Below are 7,843 nucleotides of genomic sequence, written 5' to 3'. Positions count from 1 at the left end.
AGGCTGTTTATATCTCACAGAATAAACACAGGGAGTTTTTGCCAGAAGTAAAATTAACACACACACACACACATACACACACACACACACACACACACACACACACACAAACATACACACACATACACACACAGATGTGTCCCTCCTAGGGTGCACCTTTCTCTCTCTCTCTCTTTCTTTCCTCCCTCTTTTGAGACAGGCTTTCACTGTGTTGTGTAGCACTGGCTGTCCTGGATCTCACTCTATAGACCAAGCTGGCCCCTAACTCACAGAGATCTCCCTGCCTCTGCTTCCTGATTGCTGAGATTAAAGTTGTGCACCACCACCTCCTGGCTTCTGTGTGTTTCTTGACTGAACAAAAACTCTCCTTGCCAGTCTGTAGGTTGGGTGAGCCGCAGAAGCCTCACATCTTCTGTCCCTGCACTCCGGAGGCAGAGACAGGACAATCTCTGTGAGTTTATGGCCAGGCAGAGAGTTCTAGAACAGCCAGGCCTACCCATGTAGAGAGGGACCCTGATTAAAAATAAATAAATACAATATATACATGAATTAAAATAAATAAAAGGGATCTGGAGATGTAGCTCAACCGAGCCCTTGCTTAACATAGCAAGGCCCTGGGTTCAAGCTCTAAGTACCACAAAAAGGTTGTTGGAAGAGAAATAATCCATGTTGGCTTCCCCTCAGGCCGCAGCTCCCTTCATGGTTTGAAGTTGGCCTGCAGGCCTGGAAACATAACTAGTGGGTCAGTGTGGTGCTTGGTATAGGCTCAGCCTTCAGCCTAGGGAGTGGCAGGATTAGAAGGTGTGGCCTTGTTGGAGTAGATCTGTCACTGTGGGCAGGGGCTTCCCCTCACCCTCGTTGCCTTGAAGTCAGTATTCTGCCAGCAGCCTTCAGATGTAGAACTCTTGAAGATGTAGAACTCTCAGCTCCTCCTGTACCATGCCTGCCTGGATGCTGCCATGCTCCCACCCTTGATGATACAAGACTGAACCTCTGAACCTGTAAGCCAGCCCCAATTAAATGTTATCCTTTAAGGAATTGCCTTGGTCACAGTGTCCACAGCAGTAAAACCCTAACTTAGACAGAGTTGGTACCAGGGACTAGGATATTGCTGGGAAGGTCCTGACCATGGTTTTTTGTTTTTTTTTGTTTTGTTTTGTTTTGTTTTGTTCTGTTTTTTAGAATGGGGATTTGGGGACTTTGGATTTGGAAAGCCATGGAATGCTTCAAGTGGGGTTTGATGAGCTATCCTTGTAGGAATATTGGAAGACTTTGTTGTTGTGGGTGATTTGAGCTGTGCAGACCTGACTCAGGAGGTTTCAGAAGAGAAGACTTTCAGTATGTGGTGTAGAGACTGTTTTGTGGTATTTTGATGAAGAATGTAGCTACTTTTTGCCCTTGTCTGAAGAGTCAGCCTGAGGCTAAGGTCAAGAGACTCAGATGAATTGCATTGACAAAAGAAGTCTCCAAAAAGCCCAGCAGAGACTTTGTTCTCTGGCTAAGTTTCTTGAAGAGCATTTTGAACAAGCATAGCAAGCTTAAAAAGGGGAAATATAAAAGATATGGTTCGAGTATTAAAGGGACACCAGGAAGTGAAATGGAGCAGAATCCTGTGTTCTAAGACATAACAGATTAAGGGAGTGAGACTTCAGGGCAAGATCTTACCCAGCTAAATTTAGATCCAGTCATGGTGTTATACACCTTTAACCACAGGAGATAGAGCCAAGCAGAGCTCTGAGTTCAAGGCCAGCCTGGGACAGAGCAAGTTTTAAGTGAAGAAAAGCTTAAATCCAGGCATGGTGGTACACACCTTCAATCCCAGGAGACAGGCATGCAGATCTGTGAGTTCAAGGTCAATCTATAGAACAAGATCCAGGATAGACAAGTTCAGGTAGTGAAGGAGTTGGAAAACAGAAAGCTAGTGGTAATGTAGTAGAACAAGGGGGCCATGTTCCAGATCCTGCAAGCAGCAGAACTCAGCAGCTTCAGTCATGTGGCTCTGGCTTTAGAGTCCAGAATAGAGGGGACCACTGGGACAAAGATGTTGGTTAGCTGGAGCTAAGAAATTAGTGGTGATTAAGAAGAGACCAGCATCACTGAGATGAAGTCTTCTATGAAGTGTTTTCTTAGAGCACAAAGAAGCTGTGTTCTTGGTAATTTGTAAGAGTTACCCAGGTGGTACTGGTTTTGAAGGCATGAAGGAGTCATGAAGAGCAGCTGAGGCTTGGCACTGTGAGAGGTCATGGGAGGCCACTGGAGAAGGTGTAGACTCAGCTGTAGTTGATGGCCCAGGACTGAAGGGGTCATGCAGAGGAGTTGAGGCTTGGCACCATGAAGATAGCCTATGAGAGACTATTGGTAAAGCCTAGTTGCAGCAGAAGACCCCAGTGTATTGGAGATGCCTGATCACCAAGAACATCAGCAGCAACAGTGGAGTGGATCAACCAGAGCCTAGAGTGCTACACAGTGCAGAGCTGGAGAAGTGACACAAGCCCTTTGGAGGAGCCCAGAAGATCATGTATGGGTCCCAGACATTGAAACAAGAAGATGTAACATTGAAGTTGCCTTGGCGACCCCAAGATGTTTGAGATGCCAGAGCCATGAGTTATCTGCTGAGGAAAGCTGCTAGCAGGGAGTGGAAGCAGCCCAGGAGAAAGAAGTTGGTTGCAGTCAACAAAGATGAAAAAGGAGTTGGAGATCTGAAGACTGCTTTGACATTACCCTTGGAGATGCAGAGTTTGGAGTTTGCCCAGTCAGTTTCCTGTCTTACTTTGGGGATTACAGTTAAGTGATTGGATGGATCTCAGAAAAGTCTTTGAACTTTGAACTTTTAACATTGTTGAGACTGCTATAGACTATAGAGACTTAGGAAGTGGGACTAAATGTATTTTGCATTATGCTATGTTTAGGTATGGCCCTCATATGTTTGAACAAGCCTATGACTCAACTGACTCCAGAATCTGCTCTCTCTTCCTCCCTTTGAGGTGAGAGTGGTGTTTTTGCATGAATCTACTCGGCATCCATCCAAGCCCAGTTTCTCAGCTACTGGGCTGAGAGATTGTCAAGCCGGGCTCTCGCTTCCCTGCTCTTTGGGAACTGAATTAAGCTTTTCACTTCTTTACATTTTGGGAATGAGCCTCACAAAACCTGCCCAGAGGGTGTGGCATTTCCCTTGTTTGGGACACTAAGAAATCGAAAAAAAAAAACACCAAGAAGAATTTGCTTCTGTTTTTAAAAGTGAGCTTTCTTTTTCTGATTATAAAAGGTAAACATGTTTATTACAGACACTTTGGACAAGATATAAAAAGTATACATAACAAAAGACAAAATGATAACCTGTCGTTCCATCCATCCTAACCATTGTCTCCAAGGCAGGACAGACTCCTTCCCACTTTTCATTTTACTTATGTGTTCACATATGTCTGTGTGAATATATACACATGGGCGTATGTGTGAATGCTGGTGGGGGCCAGAAGAAAGTCTCAGATTCCTTGAAGCTGGGGTTATAGGTTTCCAGGAGCCATCTGATGTGTGTGCTAGGATCAGAACTTTACACCTTCTGATTGAGTGGCAAGTACTCTTAACCACTGAGCCATCTTTCCAGCCCTCTGCCACTTTAACAAAACAGAATGCTTATGTGCATGTGTGTGCGTCTTAGCATGCATATGTGAATCACTTGTGTAAGGAACCCAGAGAAGTCACCATAGGGCACTGGATTCCCTGGAATTGGAGGTACAGATGACTGTGAGCTGCTAGGAGGTGCTGAGAATTGAACCAGGGTCCTCTGCAAGAGTAGTATGTACTCTCCTGCCCAACTCCTCTCCCATTAAAAAGAAGATGAGTCTTGGTTTGGTGTGTATTAGACCTAGTTAATGTACAGATGTATCAGTCAGCTAGTGCTGTGTAATAAGCAGTCGCACACACACACACACACACACACACACACACACTCATTGGTGTATACTCTAACCATTTATTGGTCTTTCGTGGGCCTGTGAGTTGACTAAGGACCAAATAAATGGTTTATGTGGATGAAAGTCTGTTCCATTCGACTCACATCCTTCTGGAACCAGGGGTCTCCCTGAGGCATGATCTCAACATGGTCAAGCTCACAGGCACTGCACAATCATGTATTAATTCTCTGCTAGAGTCAGACTCCAATAACATCTTACTGGACAAAGGAAGTCACATTGCTAAACCCAATTCCGAGTTGGAAAAACAGACTGTCTAGCGGGGAGTTCGGGCCAAAGCATGGATTTACACACGGCCACAGTAGGATGGCAACCTGGTGCCAATAATTCAATCCATCGTGTGAGGTGGGTTTAATTGTAACCCAGCCTCTTGGTGCGGACAAAGGAAAAGCACGCCAAGAACTAAGAGCATCCAGAAGAACGCGTTGCCTGTAGCAGGTTTGCAGAGCACAGGGATTATTTCTGAAGCAATGCCATCCTTAAACACTGGAAGCTGGTGAGGGTGGGCTGCTAAGGGACACATACCTGCGCATGCTCAGTCTGAGGTGGGCCCCGCTAAGGGACACACACCTGCGCATGCTCAGTTTGGCGCCCCCCCCCAAGGGACACACACACACACACATACATACACACACCTGCGCATGCTCAGTCTGAGGTGGGCCCCCACTAAGGGACACACACCTGCGCATGATCAATCTGAGGTCCTAATTTAATGAGGGAAGATGGCAGGCACATTTTGGGAAATGCTTCGAAGGACTTGGGAGAAGCAAAACCGGGGAAAAGGCCAGAGACTGCCCTCAGTGCCAACCCGCATGGTTGAGCAGGTTCCAGAACTGGTTTTTAAACTCTAGGGAACACACAGATTCCTGAGAAGGGATTTCCTGTCCAGGTGATTGACAGGACCGTTTGGATTAACTTTAAAAGGGGGAGGGGACAGCTGTTTTGGTTTTTATCAGAAAACCTATGGATACACAGCATTTTTTTTTTTACAGGCTGTTTAGAATGCTCTCTTCAGCCAGAGTCAAAGATACAAACTCAGGTTCCATTTTTATGTAGGTGGGAGCATGTGTATGTGCCACAACACATGTGTGGAGGGCAAAGGACAACATATAAGAGTCGGTGTTCTTCATACACCACGTGGGTCCAGGCGAGAGAATTCAGGTCTTCCAGCTCGGTAGCAAGTAACCTGTTCTAGATGGATCTCTGATGCTTTGATAAACACCATGACCAAAGGAACATGGTGAGGAAATGGTTTATTTGGGTTACTCTTCCATGTCACAGTCCACCGCTGAGGGAAGGGGGTGGGGGACAGGAACTGAAGCCAAGACTAACAGAGGACCGCTCCTCATTAGTTTCCTCCCAGGCTCAAACTCGGCTTCCTTTCTTACAGAGCCTTGATTCTCCTGCATCAGGATGGTAACTCTCACAGTGGGCTAGGCCCTCCCACATCAATGAACGATCAAGAAAATGCCCCAAAGACAAGCCCACACACCAATCTAAAAGAGGCCATTCTTCACTGGAGGGTCTCTTCCTGGCTGTATCAAGTTGACAACAGAGACATCAAGTTGACATCACAGTGCCTGATGAGCCGCTCGTTGGGCCCTCAGACCCCATTCAGTGCCCCAGCTTCTTCAGTCTCCATCGATATCCGACTAGCTACCTAGCCTAGCCCTAGGACCTCAGATCAAACTGCGCTCCAGAGAATTATGAAAACGGATCCACCATGTCAAAGAGCTCATCTCGGACACATTCACACTGTCCCTCAATTTGTCTTTTATATGGTTGAAACACCTAGCACTTTCTAGGCTGTTCTTAGTCATTTTCTCGATTTGCTTGACTGTGAACCCTCCCTGCCAGTTTTATTTATTTTCGTGAGTTTGGGGTCCTGGGCTGAGTGAAAAATGAGGACTGCGAGACAAGTAGGCAGCGACATCCGCCTCTCCCTGCTCCCCCACAGCAGACACACTGTGACCAGCTGCTCCACAAGTCTTCCTTTCTGTGATGGCCTGCAGCCCTGCAGCGAGCCCCCACACACCCATCTTTCCATAAGCTGTTTTTGTTAGTATTTTGTCAAGAAACAAGAAAAGCAACCAACACTACTCACCACAGCCCCGGGACTCAAGTCGAAAGCTTGCCCTTAGCCTGCTGTTGGGGGGTTCTTGTTCACAATTTGTCCTCTTCTCAGGCAGCCATGATGGCTTAGGCCCTTAGTATCTGCCCCAGTGCCTTGGCCACCTTTTCCAGCTCCTCCCCAACTTCTTCCTTCTGAAATTCATGCAAGAGGATGGTGGCCTCCTTCTTGACACAGCCTCCTTCACTGTTCCCTTTCTTGACTGACACACACAGTCTCCCTCTCCCCCTGCTACAGAACTCCCTCCCTGTTCTGCCCAGTGGAGCCTGCCACCCACTGATGACAGCCCACTGTCATTCACCATCCGCCACTGTGTACAGCTCTCCATTGCTGGCAGCTAGCTCACTGGCTGCTCGTCACCGCCCCCCCCCCCCCCCACACACACCAACAGGCCTGTGGAGTGAACAGCACAGCCAAGGTACAGCTGCCTGTGGCTTCCTGGGGACACACATTCCCTACTCTAAAGGAGGCGTTTCAGGCTCTGTGTGTATGTGGGTGACTCACCTCCTCACCCAACTTTAGGGTAGGAAAACCAGCTCAGAGAAGAGCCTTCTTCTGCCAGACCTTCTGAGGGCTGATGTATTCCAAGCAGTGGGAAGACACTTGGTGTGGGTAGCTTCTGGGGGACTCATGATCAGAGCGCCTACAAATCTAGTCCCCTGTTAGCTCCCTGGCCGTTGTGGTCAAGCACAACCCTCACAAATCTGGTGACGTGGAGACTCCTTCACATTCCCCATGACTGATATTCCTAACAGACAAACTGTCAGAAGCACATTGCATTAAGAGGCCACAGTCACAGCAAGAAAGATCCTGGAGCCCAGAGGTGACAGGCCACACAAATAGAGGGGCCCTGTCCTACATATGCCACCAATTCTCTATCAGCCTACCCCAGGCACTTGTGACAATCCCCCCAGTACGGGTAGCAACAGCACCTCACATCCGGCAGGTTCCAGAACCTTGCCTGCCCCCCTGTTTCCCCACTCCCTGAAAACAACATATGGCTTCCTCCTCCATCTCCTCCTCCTCAGAGGAACAATGGAGAGAAAAAGAGGCAGAGTGAGCTAGCTCATGTGATGCCTGGGACCTAGGCCAGGAGCTCTGAGGATGCTGGGAAATGGGGTCCTGGGGCTTCTCACACCGAGTTGCCTTGGGGATGTCCTCAAGGGTGCGCTGCACTGCCTGAGCCTCCGGCCTTTGAGACTGTGCCCTGACAGCATCCTTGGGCTCCAAGAGTTGCAAGCTCATTCTCACAGTCTCCATCTTGCCCAATACAAATTCCTGAGAAGGAAAATAAACCTCTCAGCTGCTAGTCCTTCTGCCCTGACACCCCCTTCCCAGAGGCCACGGCAGCAACAAAGTGGGGATCTGTAAAGGACAGGACATCAACATCCCAGGCAAGAGCATAAAAGAAGCACAGAGGGGTCAAGTGTCTTATCGGAAGTTGCACAGCCTGCTAGTGTTAGATAGATGACCAGGAGACTAGATTCTTGTGTGGTATCCTGAATGTGACAGTCTGCCACTTCCCATGCTTCTTCAAAAATCCCAACTGCACTGAGTAACGCTGACCTACACTGAGTATCACTGACCCACACAGAGAATTGCTGACCCGCACTGAGTTTCCCTCTCCGAGGGGCATTCGTTTCTATTGCCCCATCTCCAGCTATACCTAACTCAATGTTGGGTGCATTTGGGTGACTGGATGGACTAGTGTCGGATGAGGAACTGATGGGGACCTGATGAA

At 48.0% G+C, this 7,843-nt stretch overlaps 1 protein-coding gene across 1 annotated transcript in view; it reads right to left on the bottom strand.

Annotated features, from left to right (window-relative positions):
* Positions 1-6,550, bottom strand: part of Otub2 (OTU domain, ubiquitin aldehyde binding 2) — a 29,457-nt gene extending 22,907 nt beyond the window's left edge. Inside the window, exon 1 of the transcript NR_033587.1 lies at positions 6,076-6,550. The gene's annotated coding sequence lies outside the window, so the exon portion shown is untranslated. The remainder of the gene's footprint in view (positions 1-6,075) is intronic.
* Between the last annotated feature and the right edge of the window lie 1,293 nt (positions 6,551-7,843).

Source organism: Mus musculus, chromosome 12, assembly GCF_000001635.26.
Source record: "Mus musculus strain C57BL/6J chromosome 12, GRCm38.p6 C57BL/6J".
NCBI classification, from domain to species: domain Eukaryota; kingdom Metazoa; phylum Chordata; class Mammalia; order Rodentia; family Muridae; genus Mus; species Mus musculus.
Note: the sequence above shows the minus strand (reverse complement) of the source record. Positions and strands in the feature narration are given on the sequence as shown.